Source organism: Poecilia reticulata, chromosome 6, assembly GCF_904066995.2.
Source record: "Poecilia reticulata chromosome 6, P_reticulata-male-v2, whole genome shotgun sequence".
Taxonomy (NCBI): Eukaryota; Metazoa; Chordata; class Actinopteri; order Cyprinodontiformes; family Poeciliidae; genus Poecilia; species Poecilia reticulata.
In genome coordinates, this window is record NC_088835.1 from 18,474,786 (window position 1) to 18,501,424 (window position 26,639).

The 26,639-nt window shown below is 38.8% G+C and overlaps 1 protein-coding gene and 1 long non-coding RNA gene across 3 annotated transcripts in view; one reads left to right on the forward strand and one right to left on the reverse strand.

Moving 5' to 3' along the window:
- Positions 1-26,639, forward strand: part of znf469 (zinc finger protein 469) — a 238,014-nt gene that overhangs the window by 164,504 nt on the left and 46,871 nt on the right. For both annotated transcript variants that reach the window (XM_017305413.2, XM_008411476.3), the window contains one exon: positions 20,692-20,903. The gene's annotated coding sequence lies outside the window, so the exon portion shown is untranslated. The remainder of the gene's footprint in view (positions 1-20,691; positions 20,904-26,639) is intronic.
- Positions 19,703-26,639, reverse strand: part of LOC103466104 (uncharacterized) — a 67,305-nt gene continuing 60,368 nt past the window's right edge. Inside the window, exon 3 of the long non-coding RNA XR_014087889.1 lies at positions 19,703-20,815. This is a non-coding gene — a long non-coding RNA (uncharacterized LOC103466104). The remainder of the gene's footprint in view (positions 20,816-26,639) is intronic.

Genomic DNA, 26,639 nt, shown 5'->3' on the forward strand with positions numbered 1-26,639 from the left:
TGAGAGTCAGGACCTCATCTGGACACAATATGAGCTGCCTGCAAGCTTTGCTGTCACAGACTGTTGCCATCTAGAAAAAAAGACAAGATGTAGAAATCAAGCATAGAAGATTATTTCAGGAGCTTTTTGCATGCTATCTTAAAATCTGCGTTCAAATATTATAACATAGCTGCAGCACTTACTCTGCTTATACTTGTTTATACTGTTAACATTTGGCTTCTACATGCCCCTTATGTTTTTGTTTCCATCATCGTATTTATCTGGCAATTGTAGCCCTGCAGCTTTCATCCCACTGCTGACACCTTAAAGAGAAAAGTGCTTCCAGGGTGTGGTGCACGACCGTATATCGAGACAGAGGTAGAGCAGACAGACAGGCTCACTGCTTCTGCAGAGAAATTACCCCCCCGCCAATTTACATGCCCCTATTGACCAACCTGTCTTTCTCACATTTCCTTCCCCTCCCAGAGCCTGCCCTGTCATGCCAGTCTGCTGCCTTGTGCCAGCCTAACTACAGCATTCATTTAAAAGGTGGAAAATCATACTTACTCCTGCCAAATGTGGCATTCCCCCTGTGTAAAAGCAAAAGTATTCTGCCAGGTGTGCCATCAGCTTGTCTGAGTGCAGTAGACAAGAATGCTGCACTGTTTGTGTGGGTCCTGGCCTGTGGAGAGCTTTGTTAGATCAATGCACAATATAAACTGAGAAGTGGCATGTGCTGATATGATCTTTTTATTGGCATAACATGCGCACATCACACACTTTTCTGCCAAATGCTTGAAGTGTTCAATATAATTAGCTCAGATCACTACGTTCCACCTCCAAGTGGAAAAGGAAGTCTGTGGGTTTGCTGTGAGTCAGACTCTGCAGTAGTAATACTATAAACTTTGGTTATCTACAGTGGTGCCAATTATTATCCATCTTTTTCAACTGAAAACGACAATGGAAGCGCAATTACATAGACGAGGGAGGAGTAGGAGGAGACACAATTCCAGGAGCCAGCGACTAAAATCTTGTTTCCAATACAGAGGGACTAACCCAGTATTCCTTTAAAATCTTTTAAGAGCAAATTGACTGATTTATGAGATTGGATGCAACAGGACATCAGGAATGCAGATGTACAGATGCAGATCCAGAATCCTCTGGGAACAGTATGATGTGCATGTGGAGTTTGACAGAAACTGAAAAGACTGGCTGTCTAAAACAGAAAAGCTAATCAGTGTCATTTGTAGCCAAAGGCATTAAACTTTCGCCAAGTAAAAGGATGTGTCAGTGGTGCAAAGAAGTGAAGGAGTTCCTTGTCCTGCTTTCTGACAGCTATTCTGGCCTGGTGAAGAGTCATTTAGTCATCCTGTAAATGTTGCTCAATTAAAACCATATCGGCAGACTTTTCAGTCCACATTATTCCCCTTGTCCCACTTCCTTCTTTTTGTCCAATACATCTCTGCATTATGGCAGGGATTGGAGTTGACTGGTGGTGGTCTGATTTTATTGGTCATTTACATTGTCTAACCTGTTATTGTTGGACCCATTTCTGACAACAATCTTCGTTCCTATTTTTATGCTGAAGTCTCTTTTCATTTTACTTAATTTGTTCTGTATTTTAGTTACATTTTCTCTTTGACAGCCTTCATAAAAGAGTGCAATAATCAACATCACGCAGTACAATATAGAGTTTATTTCCTTGTATATGTGAGAATTTACTGTAAAAAAAAATGCAAACTACTCATTTTTAAGAGTTTTTTTTTTACTTGAAAGGCAAGTTGGTTTTGGAAAATATTTTGGCAAGTGCCTCTTCTTGCATCTATGTGCTCAGGCAGAGATGTATGCGCTAAGAAAGATACAGTCTCAGTTTCTGAAAAAAAAAAAAAAAAAACTCTTGCAAGCCCTCACCTGCACCTCAATACATGTACAAGTGCAAACATTAGGATATTCCACTGATTTGCTTTTGTTAAGATTAAGGTAGAGTGAAAATATGTGGTAATATTCTTGGAAGCGTGTTTTAGATCTTTGGCCTTGATATAGCACCATACAAGTACAGGCCATTTGCATGTATTATTCTAATTTACATTACACATTCATAAGTGAGCAATGTCTGTCATTTTATGCAAACGTCTCTTGCTGGATGTTGCTGGTTTTATCAAGCCCCTTACCAGCTGATAAGTTCCTTGGGATTATCAGGCAGTGATGAGTTCTTGAGAAGTACAGTCTTTCTAGTGATGTTGCACTTTGAGTATCACAAACCCTCAAAGTTGTATCCACTTTTGGCAAACGTAAAGAAACCTAAGAATCATGGCTAATGAAGCAGATTAAAAATGGCAGCTGTCTCAGCCAGTATAGCTTTTGCACAATAACACAGACTTTGCTAGTATAAAAAAACAGCCATAAACTTTACAACACTCTGTTGCAAAATGTATACAGTTCATATCAACTACTACAGGGTTGAACCACAGCTGGAAGTTGTTGAATTGCACTGTGCAGGTCAGAGGTCAACCATTGTTTAAAGCAGAGAAGTTCAATGTGTTTTTTCCCACAAGAGAAGCAGTCTTGTGGGCATTGCTAAGTCAAAACTGTCCATTAAATAGCCAATAGGAAGGATGGATGGATGGATGGATGGATGGATGGATGGATGGATGGATGGATGGATGGATGGATGGATGGATGGATGGATGGATGGATGGATGGATGGATGGATGGATGGATGGATGGATGGATGGATGGATGCCATTGGAACCCATACGTATGAACAAGTTAATTTGAGTTACTAAAATTTGCTAAAAAAAGACATTTTACCAACTGTTCTTCACTTTTTTGCAAACGTACAGCAACGTCTTTCTACTTTCTACTTTTACTGAGAATAACTTCACAGAACCACTCATCAAAAAATCTGACCTATGTTTTTCAGCTGCACAAACTCTTCATTGGAAGAATGTGCAACCACTGGAAGTACCAGTTTTTACTATTTCACTGAACATCAAGTTACACTAAGTTTCACCAATTTAGGGGGTGTTCTAGTAAGTCATAAAAAGATTCAATGAGAGAAGAGATGAATAATCAGTGCAAATGTTATAAATTGGCTTTAAGAAAGCTAAAGCTTAAAGCTAAATCAATATCTGAATTATTTTCTTTTGCCCATTCACCCAGGAGATTTTTATCTTCGGTAAGTGACATTATTAACTAAATATCTAGTCAAAAAAATAATAATTCCAACAAAAATTAGTTTGAAATTACTAAATACACTTTTGCTTTGGTTCAGACAAAATGTCACAATTCTGTGGGAAGATTAATGTTGTTCTTCTACTTTCTGTCAAGAAACTGTTTGCTTGAAGAAGCAGACTTAATGATTTCAAAGTTAGTTTTGTGTATTCATCAAATATCAGTTTTGATGCAAAGCAATTAATAATGCAATTCTGTTTCTGCAAAATAACTTATTTCTGAATATATTTATAAATAAATATATTTATATTTATTTATTTATATAAATATAACTATATTTATATAAATAAATATATATATTTATAAAGAAATATAAATATATTTATATTTATTTATATTTATTTATTTATATAAATAACTATATTTATATATTTATAAATATATTTATTTATAAATATATTCAGAAATAAGTCATTTTGCAGAAACAGAAACGTATTTAGATTAAAAATTGGATAAATAATACAACCCATAACATACAGTGTTTTTTAAAAACATGGTGTTTTGCAACTACGTATATTCATTTAATTGTTTTCTAAGCAAAATAATTCGAACTCAGTCAGATAAGGTGGAAACTATTTGTGAACAGCTGCTTATCAAGTCTTCCTAATTAAATTTAGGAGTAAACTTTGACTGGGCCATTATTACGCATGAACACACAGGCATGGTCGTGGAGATAATAGTTCTCTGACACCCACCTGAACACATTTCCTGTTAGAAGCTTTCAGTCTTTGCAGACTGGGGCTGTACTATCTACCACACCAACAAACTCATCTGATTTTGATGTCACTGAGATTGTAAATAATAGCCACCGAGAGATTAGACCAGGAGGTCGAGACGATGTTGAACTAGTCAGAATACACACAACTCTAGCATTTACTGCATAGGTCAAACAACAATTTTCTAAATGAAGATATTGACTGAGACATAAACCCCTACCTCCTGATCCAGCAGCGTTTGTGTCCTCAGAAGCAGCGAGGCTTGAATGTTCTTCCGCAGGTTGGGCAGAAGATGAAACATAAACACAGTTTTTGATTTTATACTTTTAATACCTAGGTATGAATCATAAATAAAAGAAGCTGCTACCCTTCTGATCCTGACAGCTGTTTTGGCAAAAGTGAGATACATTTTTTCCTAGACAGACACATCAGAGAGAATGTATGAATTGGTATCTTTTGCTTTAGGACATTCCAAATTGTAAATAGGAGTAGTAGGAACTTAGACTGTCAGTTTCTTGTTAAAATACACCTGCAACCTCTGAAAACATGTTCATAACAAATGTCAAGCTTACTAAAGTTGCATTTACTTCTATTTCAAAATCATTACTAAGTAACAAATGTATAAGATCAAAAAGTTGGTTTTGTTTTTTTTTTGCCACTCCCCATTTTTGATCTGTAATAAAATATATATATATATATATATATATATAATTTTTTATTTTTAAAATTTTTTTTCTGAAGTGGGCCGAAAATACTTCTCATCACTTTAGTCAAACTGGAAGCATACTTACTAAGCAGAGATGATGAATGGGATAGAAAACTTCCTAATTTCATTGCCTTCCTATATTCTGAGTGTCTCCAGATAAAGTCTCTTACTGAGAGCTAAGTGAAAGGAGGACTCTCCTTTTCTAAAAGTAATTAAGAAAACTCACAAGCAGTATGCATTGATGTGTCAACCTTTTCTTCAGTGATAAATATTGCTTTTGTCATGAGCTGTGTGTCAAATTGCATGTGAATGCCTACATGTGCGGATTTGTGGTTGGACATGTGCGCCTGCATACATGCACTTTGTCACAGCACTTAGAGTCCTCAACTTCCCACTGGTATGAGCCCTGTGGTCTCATTTACTTGGTGCATTCAAACATTGCATACACGCACACATACAACAACACACACGCCCACACAAACAGAGATGAATCAGAGCACCTCGAGGTGATTCCCAAAGTCACAGCACAAAGTGTGACACAAAACCACAGTGTTGCACATTCCCAGACTCTGAGAGTGGGATCCGATTTGCAAGGTGGAACACTTGGAAAATGTAGGCAAAAGGGGGGGTTGTGTATTTGTCTGATTGCATCTATGTGTTTATCTGCGTCTGCAAATAAATGCGATCCATGCACCTTGTGCTATTTCAAGGTGTGTGGGAAGGAACACTCAGCTCTGACTGTGTTTTTATGGGATTGTGTAAGCAGCCATATGTCAGCACTTGAGGCTGCGTAAATGAATTTGTGCCACATGCTAATGCTAGCTAAAATATATTCCTATACAAGTCTGTTACAATGGCTGGACTTAATGACTAGCTGTTAAGTAAAGAGTTAAAAGGGGATTTTCTTCTACCTTCATAGTCAGCCAATAAGACTGGTCTGCCATTCATTTACGCAATATATACTTAATCTTTTCATGTCAGAATTGTCATACATGAACTCCAATTATGGCACATGCACGCATTTCCTACAGCTGGTGTTCAAATGTTTTCTTGACTTGACTGAACAACTACCTAAACCTTGTCAACCGATGACGATGAATTTTGAAATAGTTGATATAATATTTCTGGTAGGGTCAGTGGCAGGATGCAAGAAAAAAGAGTCTAAGCAGTGGCAAACATCGGATTCACAGAAGCAGCATGACTTTCATTCTGGTTTTGGAACTCTGACACAGCTCTTAAATCTTGCAGGGATGGATATGTGAAAGCTTCTCAGCTGCCTTAATCTGGTTTTCCTGAACTCAGAGAGGAATACTGTTTGACCCTGTTTCTCATGGTTTTATGCAAAAGGAAGACAGAAGTAGAAAAGTTCAATTTGTAACTGATAATTAAAGTCAGATTAACTCCATGCACAGCTTGGACGGCCAATGGTTATTGATGTTGGTGAGAAGCGAAGCCTGTCTTCACATTGAGTTAAAACAGGACAGTAACCTGTAAAAACATAAGTCTAATTCTTTAGTTTTTGTATTGGAAACTTAGAGGTAACAAACTGTCAATACACGACAAAACATTTGACTAATTGATAACTGCAGAACCTACATCTCAGTCCCTGAAGGGAGAATCTTGTGGTAAACCACATTGTCACAATCACTGCATTCTCAAAACACATTTAGGCTGAAAAACTCTATCCTGCTTTATACTGGCACATAAATCATTTAGGTATTCAACCCATTCTGTCATTTTAGTATGAGAATGGGTTTTATTTGTTAGAAGATATTTTTATGAGTGTTTTCGTCGACAGTGGGATGGATATAATTATTAACACCGATTTTGATGTCAACTGTTCTGCAAACACTTGAAGTAATAAAGCATTTAAAAACTCCCACTTATTTTACTGTGCTGTAGTCAAGTCTGAAGACCCTGCAGGGATTGGCCTGGAGGACTGCATAAGCAGTTATGAGACAATGCAGGAAAGACGTGCAGGGTGCCACCATCTGCTAGCCACATGCACACCCCACAGCACTAACATAAATCTGCACTGCACTCAGCAATGCAAAGCTGCATTCCACCAGGCCGAACGTGCACTGGCTGGATACATCAACAGAAATGTGCAACTCATGCCTCGTTCAGGCCCAGGTCACACAGGCATTAGGCGGGATCAAAGGGGGCTCAGATGAAACACTGTGATATGCAAAGACACTGCATCAATCCACGATGAATGGGAAATTTTATTATTTGCAGTTATGGATTGTGACATTACTGAACGCATTTAACAACTTGCTAGCATTTATATAAAATAATGTGTGATTTATCAGAAGAGATTGCACACGATTCTCTTTCACTGTAGATTAATGAGTAACAGCTCCTCACTACTGGCTGGAAATCTGTTGGGAAAAAGAAAAAAAAAACCCTGCTCCTCCGCAGTGTCTGATTTAAAAGTTGTTTATAATAGAAGAGCTCCTCTGTTCTTCTGGTGTGGTCCCTTTGGCCTTCCACTACATAAGGAGCAGTTGATATGCAAACACACAGAGCACACTCACACAAACACACACAGTTACAGGTCACCGGGGTTAATGGCAAGCTCAAGCATGGGAATGTTCAGAGGAGTCGGGTGTTAACTTTACCATTCGGATGAGCTGAACACTTGCAAAGTTGATTCTTCCCACCATCCTTGTTAGGCGACGACGGTTGCTATGCGGTGACGTTGAGAGGACTCTGCAACGGCTGCCCGACATTAGAAAGGCAAAGTTGTTTATTGCAGATGTTTCAGAAGACGAATGAAGTGAAAATTGAATAATGGAGCTCAAAGTGTAAAAGTTCAGGTTTCTCTTCTTGTGTGTGTTGTTGGGATAAATCTACATCTTTGACTTTTCGGTTTGTCCTTCTGTAAGTAAGCACCGCATATTTGTGGCCAAAATCACATCTCCAATGACTTGAAAGGGTTCTCCCTTCCAAAGATATTTGATTCTTCTCCACATAACTAACAAAATTCAGATGTTAAACCTCAAAATTTCCACATTATTCTGCACTTTCTCAGTAGCTGTGACATTTCCTTGTCATGTCTCACATGTCACCTCATTATGACAGCTGCTGTACCAGAACGCAAATTGACCAAAGGACAAAACAGGCTTTCCAAAGAAAAAAAAAGTTACTAACTTGTTACTTTAATATTAAGTGATATTTTTTAGTACTGTCTTTACCTTTCTATTGTGTTACAAGACATGCAGAACGTAAAAAAAAAAAAACAAAAAAAAAAACATCTCTGTGGCGCATTCTCATTTTTGAGATAATTTTTTGTTCTGACTTCATGGCATTTTAAATTGATTGAAATTATTTCTGGTAAATAAATGATTTAATAGCACGGCGGGCAGAGATGAGGGACCACTAATTTCATGTTTTCTTTAAAAGCCGCTGTTCAATTCTAATGTTCAGAAACTCTGGCTGATGAGAACGCAGCCAAAAAGATTGCCCAGTCCTGACATCATAGACATGCAGAACAGCAGATGGATGATAGATGGAGGGAAAAGCTCCAGAAAAACAAGTAATTTTGAAACAGAGGAGCAACAAACCAAGTTAAACTTTGGATTTTATTCTGGAACAAAACATGATCAGCAAAACTGTAATAGCGGGTTTCAGTTTTCTGACCCACATGCAGAACCACAAGCTAACTCGGTGTGTCAATGAAGAGGGATTTATTTAAAGTATTTACAAACAAGGGTAATGATCATGAATACTCAGAATAGAGCTGCTTTTTAGATCCTGACTAAAAATCTTTAGACATATAATTTTGGTGCAAATGTCATTAGAGTTTACTTACATTCTTGTTTTCCTATAATTTCAGAAATAAAGATGAGGGTAGTGGTATTAGTTAAGCACAACTTTATAGCATTTAGAGACACAACTCTAACTAATAGACATGAGATTAGAATCAAACCCATGAAACACGTTTGTGCATTTGGATTCCTTTCCATGTACAAAAATCACCTACCACCTACAGCTGCAACTGAATAGATCTGAGTATTATTGAAGATTTCATTTCCATTAGTTACTTGGTTTCAGTAAGTAAAATTTCTGCAACCCAAATTAGTTACATAGCTGTACATTTCAAGAATCACTTATACAGAAAGGTAGAATATTACACTTTCGTTTGAATTATTGCATCAGTTCTGTGCGGTATGAAGCCGATCAGCCTGTTATGTACTGCAGGATCATGGAAGCCCAGAATGCTGTGGACCCCCAGCTCATCTGTATTATTGGCTCTGCAGTTCACTTTTATTCCTTTTGATAACACTCCATAGATTCTCTGTGGGGGTAAGGTCAGTGTAGTTTTCTAGTCAATCAAGCGTCTTGATTTCATGGTCATTAAAGTAAATATTGGTACTTTCTTGCAGTGTGGGTAGGTGCCAAGTCCTGCTGGAAAATGAATTTACCATCTCTATAAAACTTCTCCACAGAGGACATCATTAACGGTGCACACAAGCCCTGTTTATGTCGTTTGCCTTGAAAGTCTGGTTTGTTTGGGGAGGTGTGAATGTGCAATCGAACTTTGATGTGAACCAAAAATGCGATCTCTGGTCCGACTACAAAACTATGTCTCGGCTCAGCTGAAGTGAACTCTGGTGTGGTTCAAATTTATATGAGAATGCCAAGCGGACTGGAGACCACTCCAAAAACAAGAAGTGGACTATACTATTGCGCAGAGCAATCTGGGTAAAAACAACCAAGACAAACGTGAAAGTAAACGTCAGTGGCAGAAAAAAACTTTTCAACGACAGAAGAGAAATCCCACAACCTCTAAATCTGATCCTGACCCATTTTTGTTCATATTTTGCAATGGAGGACATTGCACTTATATCTTGTCCAGAGGTTTTCAGGTCACTTCCTTGAGGAGGTCTTGGTGCTGAGCCACCACAGGCAAGGCGCTGGAACAAGTCTTTCAAATAGTTTTGATTTTTTGACACAGTGCAGCGTGAAAGTGACCCACACCAGCTGAAAATGGACCAAATTTTGCAGTTTTGCTCCCCATCAAGCTGAGTCTATTGGACTACCAGGTGTGACAAAAGAGCTCTGAAATTTTGGACTTCATAAAACACTGTGAACCAACAACCGCTGACGACATGGCACTGCAGATCATTTATGACTGCAAACTTTGCACAAATGAGATTGTGTTCCTTTCCAGTCTTCCTCTTGTCCAGTCATTTTTTCCACTAAGCCCTAGTAGGAAAGCGATTCTATATCGTCTTTGGTTCAAAGGTAACTAACTCAAGGAATGTGAAAGCTGTGTGTTCTGGATATGTCTGTCAGTTGTGGTTATTGAATCTTGTGCATGGTAGCTTTTTAATGCATATCCCAGTGTTGCTCTGTGCTGGACGGACGCCCTGTCCAAAGTATAACCCGCCTCTCACCCAGTGGCCACTGGAGATGGGCAGCAGCCCCCCTATGATCCCACCAGGTTAAGGGCATATAGACAATGGATGCTTGGATACAGCGTTATGTGTGGAGCTTGCAGCTTTAGCGAAGATCCTCCTCCTGCAGCAGATAAGTTCTTCAACTGTCTGCTGGACTACTGTCTTCACCCTGGTTGTGTGAACTTCAGATTTTCTTTTGCAATAAATCATGAACCATAATCACCAATAAGACGAGCTAAAAATAGTTCCTAAGACGTATGCAAGAATGAGTAACTCTATCTTCTGAAATCAGTGGCAGCAAAGGTTTCAGAAGATGCTAAAGCTGTCATGCTGCAATTGTTTTTCCTTACTAAGCATAAAATGTATTCATCTTCCCTCTCTCTTTTTTTTTCTTTCCTTTACTTTGTTCTTTCATCCTCAGCCAGACGATTTGGACATGTAAGATGTGAAAAAACATACAGACGAAGAAGAAAGAAAGGACAGTTCTGAAGGAATATGGCTCGTATTAATCTGGAAATATTACTTGAGCTCATCTGAACTAAATTACTGCTCTGAACTCGCTGTTCTCTCAGAAAAGGAAGAGCACCACCGGCAGCCCAGATGGGCAAGGAGTGGTCGGCAGATCTGTGGCTGTGACCACAGAAAGCACACGAACCCCTGGCCTGTCTAGCTCTGTAGTTGTCCTTTCATACAGCGGATCAAAAGTCTTTCTTTGTTTTTGTTGGGCCAGAATTTCATGTACAAGGGACTGCGGCTCTTGAATTTAAGTTTTAAGATTCTTTCTCTTTTTTTTGGTGCTCTTTTCTTCTAATGTGTGGATCGAATGCCTTCTTCTATGAGACAGAAAGACTTTCACAAAATAATCCCAAGGTGAAAAAGACATATCTGGTTTAAAAAAAACTTTCTGACAGCAGTGAATAATTTTATGGAGGACTAAAAGTTTGTGTAAAACACCAACGACGCTGGAGGTCATGAAATCTATAGTTAGGAGGGTTTTGCTGAAGCTTGCCAAGGCTTGTAGTTTCTTGATGAACAGTCAGGAACAAGTGATCTTCAGCCTTTTGCTGCTTATGGAAAAAAAATTTAAAGGTGTGATTCCCATATTATGAAGGAATACTATCCCATTTACTCTTTTTCTCACCCGAAAGACAGAACATTTTCATTTCTCTCCAAAGTAAGATTGATAAGACCCTGACAGATGTGAGGATTACAACACATCACTTGCCAGCTGCAAGGAGTCAATCTGTACTTGTTGCTAGGAGCGCTCATTACATCACCTGCTGGGCATGATGGCTAGTCGGCATTAATGGAGTTTTTTATAACCATGCTCAGATGTTTTCCTCTTTGTAGCGTCACTCTGCTGTCGTCATCCGTGTCCCAGTATTTGCCTGTTGAGATGCCAGGAGATTTTCCTTTTATTGAGTGTCTGCCTGACTGAAGGGGTCAACACGAGAAGACGGTTCAGACTGTTTCTGTTCTGACATCAGCTTCAGTTTTCACTTTTAAAGCATTTACAAGACAGCGGAAAAAGGTGTGATTCCTGTGCAGCTTTAATATTTCACGAAAGATATAGAAGATTATCTTTGAGATTTGTCAGACTAAAGTCTTTTAAGAGGAACTGTCGGCAGCATAGCACATGAGTGACAACAGGTGAAGGAGTTTAAGCACAGGGATGCTTTGGCATGTGTTGACATGGATGGAAGAAATTACACCTCTCTTTGTTGTCGGCACATATTGTGCCAGCCACATTTAATGGATCAACAGATGGGAAAATGTGGACTTCAGTTGACATGATCAGTTCGACTTTAACCTTAACACGATTAGTCCTAAGTCTTATTAACATGTAATATTATATTTCCCCCGACAACCATAAATATTTGGACACTTACACATCCCCCAATGGTGACACTAGTAAAGATGACAAAAAAAGCCGTAAAAATGATTATTGCCTTTGATTTCCCAGTTAAAAAATAACTTTTTTAAGATTGGGGAGACGGCGCTTTTGACAGCTTGTGGCATTTTTGGAGGGTTTTTAAAGCCAATTTTCACCGATGCAAGTTCTTTCACACAATATGTAGATACAGTTAAATATTTAAAATAAAAAAGAATGTTAGGGACAGCACTAAGTTTCCCTCTTTCAATAGCATAATTTTTTGCTTTCATTTTAATTTAACAAACATTCACTTTTACTCAAAAGCAAACTTGGATTCACCGAACCTATTAAGATAAAACATCCAGACAGGAAAAACAGAAAATACTGTGACTGACCCCAAACAAAAAAAAAATGACTTGGCTTTAAGACGCTCTTTTATGTTCAGGATCTACAATGACTTACAAATTTGTTTTCTTCAAAAATTACGTATTTTCATTTTGTGCTTAGAAACCTGCATGTTTAGTTTATCATTGAGTTTGTAAATCCAACAGAAATTGTGTTTTTTTTTTTTTTTTTTTGGCCAACAAGTATTTCAATTTGCCATTTTTGGTTCTTACCTTCCTGCTGTCTGTGTGTCACAGAAAGACAAATATCTGAAATAAGCTGAAACAAAGTAAAAACAAAACAATTCTAGAGATCGCTAGGCCTAATTCCTGCCACTGGTTCTCACACTGAAGTTCATATTTTTCTCATTACTTTAATTTAGAGATTGTGTTTTCGCAGTAAGGTTATTTATTTGGGCTCTTTCTGGCAAATGCCAGCAAAAGCAGTGAAGAACGACATATTTCTGTTTTGTGCCTGGTCTCTTCTACAGCTTGCCATTTGATGTGTGTAAATGTCACCTGCAGTCCTACTTTCATGTAATTAACCTGTGACCTCCGGAAACACGTCCCCGTGGGAGCGGGAAATGTTGCTGTCAGAGGCACACTCGTGGGCGGTGGAGTGGTTTTATATGCAGACTGGCATTATCTACATCTCCTGCTCCTCTCAAAAGGACAGGGCCACTAAATATACCCTGTGAGGCCTTCCCAGGCTCCTTCTGGGCTGAGGAGATGCGGCCGCCGCTTGGGCCGAAGGCCAATGACATGACTGGCGACCTCCACGGAAAGTATTTTTAAGGTCAATTACAGGGTTTAGTGCTTTTAGATGGCCGACCGGTTCTAAGGAGGCCTCATATTAAAAGTTTTATGTGGGGAAGGACTAAAGATCTGTGCCCTACTTCACCCCAGCTCCCATTGTTAACACAGACCCACTGAGGCTTTTTGTCCTGGAGGATTCCTGGAGTGATACAGTATGCACAACACGTGTGTGAAGGAAAAACAAAGTCCTTTCCTTCCAATATAATTTTTTATTAGGGCAACAGGGATATTTCTGTTCTTAGGAATACTATGGATTTATTTTACATTAAATACAAGTTTAACATTGTATAAGGTGTCTAGTTCCTTCAAATAAGGGATATATTTACTTCTTTCAGACTATATTTATTGTTTAATCTACAAGTTTTGCACAAACTTGAAACTATACAATATATTTTACTTTTCTGTCCTGAAAGTCATACTGCAATATAATTGCAGTTGGGGTAAATAAAGATATATATCAGGATATCCTTTGAATTTTGCTGAGAAATTAAGTAATGGCAAATTCACCCACACAGATGGAGATAACACTTAGCAAAAAAACACACTTTAGTTGTCATTAATGCGCTTGTCCTAATGTCAAACACGCACATACACACGCAGCATTCTTTCTGCTTAGGCCACACAAGCAGACTCGCTCAGCTGACCAACGTTTAATATAAATGGTTCATCCTGCGTGACGATTTTGGTCTTTTTCATCATTCATTCCAACACGAATCCAGCTGGCCATAAATACAGGTCTGTCAAGATGTGTTTTACCCCACAGAGAGGGGAGTGGCACAAGGTACAGTAGACTCTATTCACCCCTCTGTGTGTTTGGAAATGGGCAAAGGGAATGTTGGAGTTGGTGGCTTTGGTCTCACTGAAGAAGAAGGTATTGATGGGACAAAAGTGAGGTGAAGGATTGAAAGGTCCATTTGTGCAGATGAGGGCTGGGCATCTGTGTGTTTGCAGTGCTGTGGCTCTGCTGCAGATGAATGTGAGCTCTATGCACCCTCCTCTATTTTCATCCGGACACTTCAGTTTGATATTGGAAAGACAGCATGACTCAAAAATCCAATACAGTTATGCATCATTGAACTTAGTGTCAGTCCTGTAATTATTGATAGTAATGTTTTTTTTTTTGTTTTTTTATCAGCATCCCTTCAGGTATAGGCATAGCTTATGCCATCAAGCAAGCAGGGTGTAAAGTATTCTGTGATAGTTTGAAAGTGAAAACTGATCCATACAATACACCTCTCTTCAAATAGCTGTTGTGCTTAGTTTCTACAAATCCATCCTTCTTTGGACTGGAAGTAATATTAATGTTTCAAATAATCAGATGTGAATCAGGGTATGAAAAATCAAGAGCTTATATGAATGGCAGATCAGGTGAAACACATGGGGTTGACGAGGCAGGGTAGGTGAATGACATGAGTGAAGGTTACAGGTGAGGATGAATAAAAGACTAATGACACAAAAGAAACAAAAGGAGACATAACAATAAACCTAGAAAGGCACCAGTCTAAGGAGCCAAAATAGAAATGCACAAAGAACAAAATGCGAGAATAAAATAAGAAGCTAAATACAAAGGAAGAAATTTACATAGCAAGACCTTTTGAGCAATAATTAATACAGAGGACTGACCAAAACATGGAAAGATGTAAGCTGAGGTAAAAACACAATAAAATGTATGTTGTTTGTAAAAAGACAATAAATATGTCTTGGTGAGGGGTGAATGATGCCATCAGGTCTCATATGGAGTCCAGTAGCTTTTAATCAAAAATCCAAAGACATTGCAGTGAGCAATTACCGATTTCCATGTTTCACGTTACCATGACGATTTAATCACTGCAAACCTCTAACATTGTCCTGCAAGCTGAGGCCAGTAGTAGCTATACCTAGCAACACTGTGAGTGAACCTAATAACTCTAATATTATTACACTTACCACAAAACTTAAATAAGAAGTTAACTGTTTGTATTACATATGGGAAAGACTTTTTAGATATTCTGCTACTGTAATAAAAACAACAACACACTATTGCAATAAATCCCTTAAATAAAAATGCAATTAAAATCACACAAAAAAGTTAGTAAATATAATACAACATTAAAAATTATGGCAACGATGGATGTAAGTACATGACAAATATTTGTATTTCAGCCACGGCGATGGTGCCCGTCCTCAGCCATCAGAGAAGACATCAGCGTCTTATTCAGGTATCAGCACTTAATTCCTGTGTATACCCTGGAAAACTGAATTTATCTTGATGACATTAGAGGAATATCAGTCTGTCGATGTAACTTGAACCAACAGTCCTCAAGAAATGCTCAAAGGAATATCTACCTATCTGAGATATCCACAGTTGTTAAGGTGTCTCTAGCCAAAGATTATTATACCATGAGTTTTCTCTGCCTCTTTATTACCTAAATGTAAAACAGATTCTTTAACCCCTTTCTTAGTTCTTGTTTCACCTAAAATATTCTAATTCATAACCCAAGTTGCCCAGACCTTGTCACCCTGGGAACATAATCGCTCCTGGCCGACATGACACGGCGAGTACACATCGCCAAGCTGCTAAGTCGACACTGGTTGAGGTGTCCCCTGTTTGCCCTGGAGAGGCGCATGTTTTCTGGGTCAGAAATGGAACACCAGGGTGTGATGGTTTTTACTTACTGCTGGTTGGGGTCGCTAAAAGTGTGAAATTCCCAGTACTCAGTAAGTCCGCCGAGCCCGGCAGCTCCAGAAGTCGACAGCTGCACAGACAGAGGGAAGAAATGGATGTGTTTGGTTTGCCACCATCACCTGTGTTTGGGTTAAAACCCACAGTCTCGTTTTTTTTTTTTTTGTCGTTGTGCCCTCATTGAACTAGTCCTTGTGTGAATAAAAATGCCGTCTATTCCTGCCGTTGAGTCTTAATGTAACTGTTTTATTGGCCTTTTCAGGTATCTAGCAGTCAATGAGTCATGTCATAGAGTGACCACATGTAGTCAGTGCCTACACTCAGTGGTTTTAATTGACAGTTACAGGAGCACTTGTGTTGGTTGTGATGGAGAAGCCTTTCATTGGGGTATTGGGTGTGTCACCAACTTGACCTGGAATTACCCTGGTACTCTGAACGCTCACCGCAACTGTGGCAAAATCAGGTTGAAGATATCATTTTATGACTTGAAAGGAAGGCAGAGCTGAGACTGTACTTTACTAAAAGGCTGTGTGCATACCAAGCTGCAGTAACTGGGATAAAACACAAAGCTGAAACTTGATCTCTTTATTAGCAGTGAAGGCATTCAGCTATCTATCATTGCCCATGAAACACCTTAAGGTACTACAGTTCTACTGTGGTTTTAAGGAGCTCCATAGAAAGTGTTTTAAGATACTTGACTTGAGTTCACTGTGTTGCTGTGGATTACATTTTTCCCCTGAAAGCTGTGCAGTAAAGGCACATGAATGTGACACTAAAGGTCCTAAAGTAAACAGAAATATATGCAGTAAGAGTTCAGTGTGTCATTAAATACCAGGCTGCATTTTACTCCAAGAATTGCAATGTTTTATTAGTTTTCTTTTTACCAGCTTATTGGTCCCTGAGGAAACACTGGGATATTCTAGAGCTTTTAAAAGATTTTACAGGAAATGCAGTGATGTTTTTGTTTCATTTTTCACCGAATTGGAGTTATAGAAGGACTATTTATGCATATTCAACGTCTGAAAAGGTGTCCACATATCTTGAGGAATAAAAGAACAAAATACAAATTAACCTTGCTTAACCAAGTTTGTGTTGTTAGATTACAACTACTAATCTGTAGCTGTAATCTACACATTCTTCAAGTATGAATTTCAGTTCTTAAATATCAGCCTTACACCGATAGCTCCTACAAAGCTCTTCTGTGTTCCCCTTTTTTCCCCATCTAAATTGAATCAGTTTCCATGTAGAAAATAGAGGAAAAGTGTATTACAAAATTATTACTTTTGTTATTTTCAAATGAAATACTTAAAACAGCAACTACATGCACATTTGATGGCACACTACTAAGCTGCCAAATGTGTTTATTATTTGTTTTTCTGAAGTTATTTGGTTAAGGCACTAAATTTGTTAGAAATATTTATGCCATTAACAGATTTCATGATGCTCAATGTAACCTATTGTGTCTTATACTGTTCAGCCCCTAGTGGTCGATTGTGGTGTTGACTCATTTCAGTACATTCCACCATAAATCTCAATCCATTTAGATGTTGAATCATCCCCAGTGCACCGAAGCCAATGTAAATCACGGTCTATCCCTGTGTTTCCAAATGTCCTCATTAAATGTCAATTTCTGCCATAATTAATAATTTACTGTTCTTACAGCAATTAACATATTTGGCAATCTTTTAAACCTTAAACAAAGACTTGCTTTCAGATGTTTGAATAGTCTGCTCTCTGTCCCTAATGACCCTTGTTTAAAAGACACAAGACACCACAAGAGGGTTGTCTGTGTTTCTGGTTTTTGGAGAATTAGCGGTAATGTTAGCAATAAAGCACACTAAAATTAGTTTATCTCTTCTTTTGCTGTCATTTCACCACCAGCCCGCTCCAGCTGTTTGTCTCAAACCTCAACCCTTCAGCCTACAGAGAAGGCAGTCCACAACCTTAAGTACTGTTTAGAGGACCTGTGTAAATTTGACACCATTATGCAACAGAGAAGGTCTCTGTAGGTGTTAATGTTAGTGTGGGAGGCTGCCAGAGATCTGTATAATCCCTGCTTACTTCATTAAGTACTGCCCAGAAAAATGTTGCTGTTTTATTACTTCATGCTGACATTCTTTTCCCTCTGTGCTTCTTTTGGATCTTTTGACTTTTTCCTAGCTTCTTTGTAAACACTTTAAATGTTTTTCACCCCCCGCCCCATCTACTATTCTGCTTGTTCCTAAGAAGTAATTAAGTAACTACAACTGTATCTGTGTTCTTTTGCTAAATTAGGAGTTGTGGTGGATTTAGTGATGTGGTGATGTCTCTTGATATTTTCCATCAGGATCAAGGATTAGCTCACATGCCATAAACTGGGGTTTGATCTGGAGCATGCACCAGATTTTTGGGTAAAGCCCTACTTTGAACTTTAATGCTTGCCAGTCCGAGTCAGCGAACTGCAGTGCACTTGTAAACCTTGACTGTAAATTACTGTAAACTTCTGGACTTTTTATTCTTTAAACATATCCTGCCAATAACTCCTTAGAATATCATTTAACTACAAAAATTCTAACCAAGGCCCTGTTTTCGTTCACTTACGACAGCTACTTTGTGTTTCATGACCCACTTCAAACCGGGATAGAAGCATGTTATGTGTGGTGGCACTGGGGGCAGGGTGTAGAGGTTTTCTGAACTGACTCTATCTGGCTCCTCATAATTACAGACAGTAAACAGCTAATGCTTTAAGGACTATTTTACCCATCCAATGATGGATTAGCAGTTGTGTTCTCCTCCATCAGAGTATGTTACTTTTACTGTGACATCAGCATCCAATTTTCCATTTTTAAAGATCGACTGACCATTCAGCAGCAGGTCTTAAAGGTCTGGCTGAAAATCCTTCAAGACAGGAGGAGTTACTGCCATTTCCTGTTTTGTGGCGAATGAATTATGAGGAATTCCTGAAGGCTTTTGAACATGGATTGTTATCAAGGGTTATTGAATACAATCTTAATTGTATGTCAAACATGGGGGGTCTGAGTGGGTGGGACTTAAGTGATCAAACAATCACACCAAAATGTGTATCAGTTCACCTTGACGATGCACAAAAAACATTTTGCAGATAGAATGAGGGGTCAGGGAATTACAACTGGAGTAAAATTCCAAAATTGACCTCTTTAGAGGTTAAGACAGGTCAATCATAACCAGTTTGGTGCAAACTGGATGATGCATTTGTGATTTAGAGTCAACCATATGCAAACAATGAGGGATTGAACATCACCATTCAGTCATGCCTGCAAACTAAGATTATGTCACCAATTGGCCATGTGAATATTATGAGTCTGGTCTGTTATGACACACAGAAAATAGAATGCAGCTGGACGCTTGCATTCGGAGATTTTTCACCTTGATGTTTTATGACAAATTCAGAATTGAGTCTTGGCCACACCCAAATACTTTGATGCAGCAAAAAGCTTTTGATTATTTTTGATCTCCTATGGCTGTCCTGTGCCAGACTTCGGAGTGCTGGAATGATTCGAGTGGGAATCCAAGACTCCACTTCTGAACGACAAAAGCTCTAAAAAACTGAATTGTCAAGGCTGGGAAGACAAACTCCGGAATTAAATCTGATCTTTCACTTGATTGCCGTTGTTATCTGCAGGGGCAGTGGGACATGTCCAATAAGACCAGAGACTTAAGCTTAAACTTAAGTCTTGCTTGTGAATAGCTTAAGTCATCATTTAAAACTATTTTTTTTTCATTTACATTCGAGTGGATAAATTATTTTATTCTTAATCAGTCAGAAAGTAGGTAGGGCTGCAGTCATTTGGAATAAAGCTAGCATTCATTATATGGAAGTAAGATAATCTTCATCAGTACAGACAGAGAATCTGCATGACAACGCATGAGAATAAATATTATTGAAAATCTGAGAAAAGGCTATGTTGGAACATCATTTAACTAATGCATCGTTTCTTCCTATCCACCGTTAAAACACAAGACTAGTCTGAGCTGACTCTACCCAGCCCATCATAATTACAGACAGTAAAAGGCTAATGTTTTTAAGTCTATTTTCCCCATCTAATGTGGAGAGACTTCATTTGCCATGTGAAGGAGGGGGCAGAATGGACAAAGATTTTGAAACTTTATTCTGGGTGTTGTCCATGGAAGCAGCTTGCAAAGAGCTAAAGTAAAATTAGGTTTATAGATGCACAAGCACATAGAGACAGACAATATCCCCACCCCGTGAACCCAAAACAGACACAAATACACTCATGAACAACATTTTTTTGATGTGATTTCTCTCACAGAAAGTCTTAATTAGCATTTACAACAACCCCAGGTTGTATTTGTCATTTTTCCCCCATTAACTTTATGCCTTGAAATGTCATAACTGATCTTATGTCTCGGTCTGAGTGGATCCGAGTCTCTGTTTCTGTCTAGCCTATGTCATGTCAAATTATTCCACAAAAAAGTTAGTCACTTCTCTCCATTCTTCTTTATTTGTGCTTTATATTCTCATCTGCAGCCACTCTTTCTATCTCAAATGTGATTCTACCAATTTCATCTTAACTATATAAACTAAATATGGGACAGTACAATTGATGTAAAACATTAAGATTCGATAAGATTGATACAGTGATAAATGCTTCCTCTCTGTTTCTCCACAGTCTTGATTCTTCTTGTCCCTGTCTGCCTTTCCTGTATTACGCTTTGGGATGGGAGTTTTTCTTTTCTTTTTTTTTGGCAGTCTGCTACCCCTCTTTTTGGCTGGGGCAGGCCCTGGAGCGTGCTACTGCCTGGGAGTGTGGAAGGGAAACCGGGAGGTAGTCAAGGAGGAGAGAAGGGATGGGAGGGGGGGGAGCTCAGGAGGAGGGAGACCAGAGGGGTGGAGGCGTGTCTTGTGTTGGTAATGAAGTCTTCTCTTTTCATCCTCAGACGGCAGAGTGTGAGCGGACGGGCCTGGGGTCTGCGCTGCTCCACAGCCCTCCCTGTCTGTGAAGTGTGCCGAAAGCGTCTCCACTCTGCAGCGTTTATGCGTCCCAGCTCCCGTCTGCCGCAGCTAAATGACACAAAGAGGCCAAGACTGAGACAGACCACTACAATCATGAGTCTTTTGCTTGTGTTGGCTTTACAGAAAAACCATTGAGGTAAGAAAAACCCTTAGTCGTTACTCCTGCAATTCTCTATAGCTATGAACTGTGTTGCTATCTGCCCAGTCTGATTGTTGTAGTGGGGGGCACGGGAGGGGTGGTGGTATATTGGGGGCTGTACATCAGAAGTCACTCCCACTTTTAATGCGCATGTGTTTGTGTGTATTTACTCTCTACATCCATTCGTGAATTCTCACATGAACATGCACTTATGAACTTAGTCTAAGTTTGACAGTGAAAGAGTTACTCTGACAATGATGAACTGACTGCATCTTTGAACGAAGGAAACTGTCACATTCTTGAAAGGGAATGTCAAGATGAGATAATATGCTGAGAACTTTGGTACTAATTAAAGGTTGAGTAAGTAATTCCCCAGTAACACACTTCATCCTTTTTAGCAAATGTCTGCATATGATCAACTTGTTGTCTGGTCTAGGATTTTTCATTTTCTGTCAATTGGATTAGTGATGTAAATCAGGCTCCAGGAAAAAAAAAACTCAACCAGCAATATGTGCTACATATTTATTCTCCTAATGAATTCTTATTATTTAACACAAGGAGACTTCATTTAATTCTCTAAATACAGATGTCTTTTGGTAGCAGTGGGAGAGATAACTATAAGTGGCGAATCTCTCTGTGGTTGTCCTGGTCAGAGGTGACAACATGGCATGTTTCATAAAGAAGATTTTGAAATTGATTGTGATGCTGAATTAGGTCAGCGAATTCACAGCTGACCTGAGGGAATATGACCAGAGCAAGATGTAGTGGACACAGACTAACTGACCTTTGGCACAAAGTAGGTCAGCTAATGATATTGCATTATTTATATAATCTAAAATAGATCTCTCAGTCATGCTGGTTTTACTGCTGTATGAAACATTAAACAGAAACCAGATCTATTTCATGTTCTAAATGCTGATCAGTATGAACTGATTTATTAGATTTTGTTTCTTGGATTTAAAATCAAAGAATTAGAGCATCATTTCCAATTCTGGCACTGTTGTGTGTATGCTGGCGTATAGATAAATAAACCATTATGTAGATCTAGATCTTTGATGCATCCCACATTTGATTAATGTGTGTGTGCGTTAGAATAAAGGATGTGGTATTAATAGTTTTCTATTTTATCAGAACTCAATGCACTACTTTTCCCAGAAAATCACCATATTTTTTTTCCACTTCTAAACAGCTCCACATGGTAGTTCTTATGCTGGATACAGAGCATCATATAGTTCTCCAGTGGAAGAAAATTAAAAGGAACTATGTCAGGATACCACCTCAAGCCTTATGAAGTTAGTGAATCTTCAGCAGTGTGGAAGTAGTGTCTGCATAGCATGGCATGAGATTAACTACTGTTTTTATTGAGACACTGCTGCAAAATCTTAGTCCCAAAAAATCTCTGGCTGTCCGGTTTAACCATAGATGAAACTGCAAAGACGTTAGTATAAGATGTTTTTACCTAAGGCAGTGTAACTTCCCACACCATTACAGTGTAAGGCCCAGAGTCTAAAAATGGCTTTAAGGTGATTTAATTATTTATATTCCTATCTTGAAAGTTGCCTGCCTTTCATTTGTTTAATCAAGGTATGTGTATTATGTTGGTTAAAATCTGATGCCCTGGTAATGTGCTTCCACAAAGTTGGTGGCTGTAACATTTCAACAAAGACTGCTATATAGGCATGATTGTTTAGGTCTTGTGTTCAAAAATCTATTTTCTATATAATGAGTGGCTCCACCTTCAGGCCAGCATTAATATTGCATAAGTTACTTTAGTTAAATACAATGTAATTGATGGTTGATAAAAGTGCCAATATTAAACTCAGCCACACTGTAATTTTGTGTGAGCTGTTAAACTGCGTATGGGAGGTTATTGTTTGCTTATTTGCACTACTTACTGAAAGCTGCTTTGGACAGATGGACGAGACAGCCTACTGGGGTTCATCTCTGTAAATATAATTGACAAGAGGCATCTGCAATCCAGTGACAACAGGCTTTGAAGTGAATTCAGTGGATCTGACCTCCTCCCCATTGGGCAATCCAGATCCGGCCTGTGACTCACTTACTTTCATCCACATTCCCTGGGAAATCCATCCATGTGCATTCTCTCCCTCACTACCTTCCTGATCCTATTCACCCCACGGGTTGTTGCACCCCGATCGCCTCAGCGAGACCTTCCATTTCTATCAACACCTCCTGTAATCTTGTTGATGGTTTCCCTATAATTTTATTCTCCATCCTCCCTACTTTAACATGCTTCAAGGAAATGGATCTTTCCAATACCTCTCCCAGAAAGAAAAACCTAAGTGACTTTCCACTGCTTTCTGCCGGACCCTGAGAATTATGGTTTCCCAAATGTACAGGAGCCAAGCTTAATTGAAAAAACACAAGTCTGCCATGAAGGAGACGGTCCTTGTGTCACTCTGTTGAACTGAGCGAATGTACTTTCCAGAACTAGTGAGGGGAAGAGGAGGAGAAAGAAAAATACAAACAGAGTTAGAGATGGAGGACGGACAGAAAGCTGAGGCAAATAAAATTATGAAATGAAAGTGTGGAAAATCAACAGGAATGCTTAAAAACATTGCTGCGGTACAAAGTGGATCTAGAGGCAAAGGAGTTGAATCATCGGATTTCTTGTGATCGAGTCAGAGAAGGAAAAGGAAGCACTTTTATATAAGTACCCCGAGTTTAGCTTTGTGTGTTTTCTCAAGACAGTTAAAGTTTATAAAATGGGATTTATGGGGGGTATAATGGCAGAGAGGGGCCATCATGAGTGCTGGATACCAGTCTTAAAGCCCTAAAGAGAAACAATAGAACCTACAGTAAAACTTTGCCTGATTGCAGACTAGCTAACAGCAGCATCTCTCCCATGATTTTCACATCAGGGAGTCCTCATAACATTTACACAAACTTAGGCAGTTTGTAGAGCTTACAGTGCAGATCTAACAGAGCAGCTGAAAGACCATAACCCATGTACACAGTACTGAAAATGTCTTATCAGTATTGGCCTTGTTATCTTTTACAGTGTCTGGTGCTACCCTTCCTGCTTTGCCTGCTTTTTCTCACCTCCTGCTGTGGCTCTCCCACTCTCTCTGGTATGCCTGTGTGGCAGCCCCATATGGTGATGATAGAGGCTCTGTCATTGGTTAAGATGGCACGTTTGTCACACACATGTTTGCCAGCCGTCGCTGTTGCCAGGGCTTGGTAGGAAAGTATCTCTTGTTGACTTTCTCCCTGGGTGGTTCATTTGTTTGTCATGGTAGTGTGACCCCTGACCCTATAGCCACCTCATGCCTGTGACACTACACGTTAATTTAACTGTAGGCCCTTAATCACTCCCTGTCATGGAAGAAGGTGCTCTGAAATTGGGCTTTCTGGCCTACATGTAAAATACTAGCCTGGCCATTTTTGCTCGAAGAAAAAAATTGTTGCTCCAGTACAGTTTGGGCTTTGTCCCCTTAATTCGGATTGTGTCCGGTAGATTTCCTACCAGGCCAATGAGTGAACGAAAGGACTGCGCCGAAAATGACTCTGAACATACCACTAACATGAAACACCATGGTGATGGCCGCATCATGATTTGGAATACTGCAGGGATAGGGAATCTGGTCAGAATCGATTGAAAAAGTCTCGAGACTGAAACATTTAGCATACATACAAACAGTTAAAGTTAGTAACTTTGAAAGCACAATTCTAATCTAATCTAAATTGCATTAAGTCATGAAAATAACTGTTAAAGGATACGCATCAATTAATCTGACTGAGCTTGAGCTGTTTAGCAAAGAGGAATTGGCCAATATGTTAGTCTCTAGATGTACAAAGTCATTAGCAAAAAATCAAAAGACTTGTTGATGTAATGGTAGTAAAAGGTGGCTCTAAAATGCTGTGGCCTAGGGATTTAAACACATACACGCCAGCAACTTTCAGAAAAAGCTTAGCAAATTAAGCTTTTCTTTTACTTCATAGCTATCCATGGTCGGTCATGTATAAGGAATCCCAAAGAAACACATTGCAGTTCATGGTTCAGGATGAAATGGTTCAATGTGAAGTTCTGTGAAGCACTGTAATAAGATGCAAACCTTATTTGTCTGCAGTGTAAATTGAAAAAAACAAAGTATGAAAGTTTTGTTGCAGAAGAAACAAAAACTTGCTTCTGCAAGTTTTTGCTGAATGAAGAAACTGAATGAACTGAATGAAGAAAAATGGCTTAGCTAGCAAACAGATTGGTTTGAACCGTGGCAAAATTGCTTTATAGATCATTTCCACCCACATGATGAGTAGAAATCCAGATCTGAAAACAGAGTACATAGAAAAAACGGATTTCACTGAGCAGTTTGTATATGAGACGCAGCTGGTATGTTAAACCTCTTAATTTCTCACTAGGATTGGAGCACTCACACTCTTTTTCAGTTCATTTACTAAAGCTAGAACTTAATTGATAGTATTTTATTCTTTGATCAATGCAGATGTCTAAAACTCAGTTATTCTTGTGTTTATTTTATTTTATTATTTTTACATTTCATTCTTGTTTGTTTTACTGGACTAGAGTTTGAAACTTGTTACCATTTCAAACTCAATGCCTCTAAGCTAGAGAGAACACCAACACTGTAGCCCAGAGTCCCTCGGGCCATCCTCCTCAGTTTGTGTGTAGCTGTGAAACTGATTTTCTACGCTACAACATTATGAAGAGATTAAAGTCTCGTATGAGGACTGAATGGTGTCAGCACTGTTGCCTTGTAGCGAGATGATCTTTGGTTCAAATTTAAGGGAGAGTGTGTCGGTGCAAGCTGTGCATCTTTCATAGACTGGTGGCCTGTGCAGAATGCAACCTCCCGCTCACCACTGGAGATAGGCACCACTTCCCGCAAGTGGATATAAACAATGAATGGATGAATGAATGATGTCTCAGTATCTTCAGTATCTTGAGCTCTTGTTCATACAACCCCACTATAATCATAGTAGAGTTAAATAATAGGAAAATATTGCACTAGAATTGTGTTGCGACGGTGATTAGTCCTAGCGCAAAAATTTGCGTTGATAGGTGAACGGAGCCTGGTGCTGCAAGGTTGGAGACCTTGTCCTGTTAGGCAAGGGGGCCTGGATAATACCCGTGTTAAACGGACGGTGGAGTCAACAGGCGCTTAAATTCCGTAACAAAAATATGTTTTTATCTTTTGCTTCTTTCCAAAATTTCTTTCTTTCTTATTGTTTATTCAATGTCACATGCTGTTTTTATTTTGTTTTTTTATTATGTAAAGCACCTTGAAATGCCTTGCTGCTGAAATGTGCTATACAAATAAAATTTGATTGATTGATTGATTGATTGATTGATTGATTGATTGATCAACATTTTTCCTCACTGCCGGTTTTCTGTACCAGCATCATGATGCCGCTCTCTCTACGTTCTAGCATCTCAGTCACTAAGATCTAAATCCAGTAAAAGTCCGTCCAATTGTCATAACATATTTTTGGCAAACAGAGTTTGAATGTACAGCACATGAAATATAAAGCTTTCCAAATACTACATCCAAGCAGTTCTTTGCAGTACAGTATATTGTGAAGCTCTAAATAACAACAATGCATTGCTGACATATAGGAAAAGACTCAAAGTTCTCACATCAATCCTATAATTATAATTTGTTCATTATCCTTTGATGTTGTCAGAAACTAAAATGTTGTGTTTTCTCAGGACAGATTTGTAGTTGTCTTCTTTTTTGGTTAAATATACATCACAGC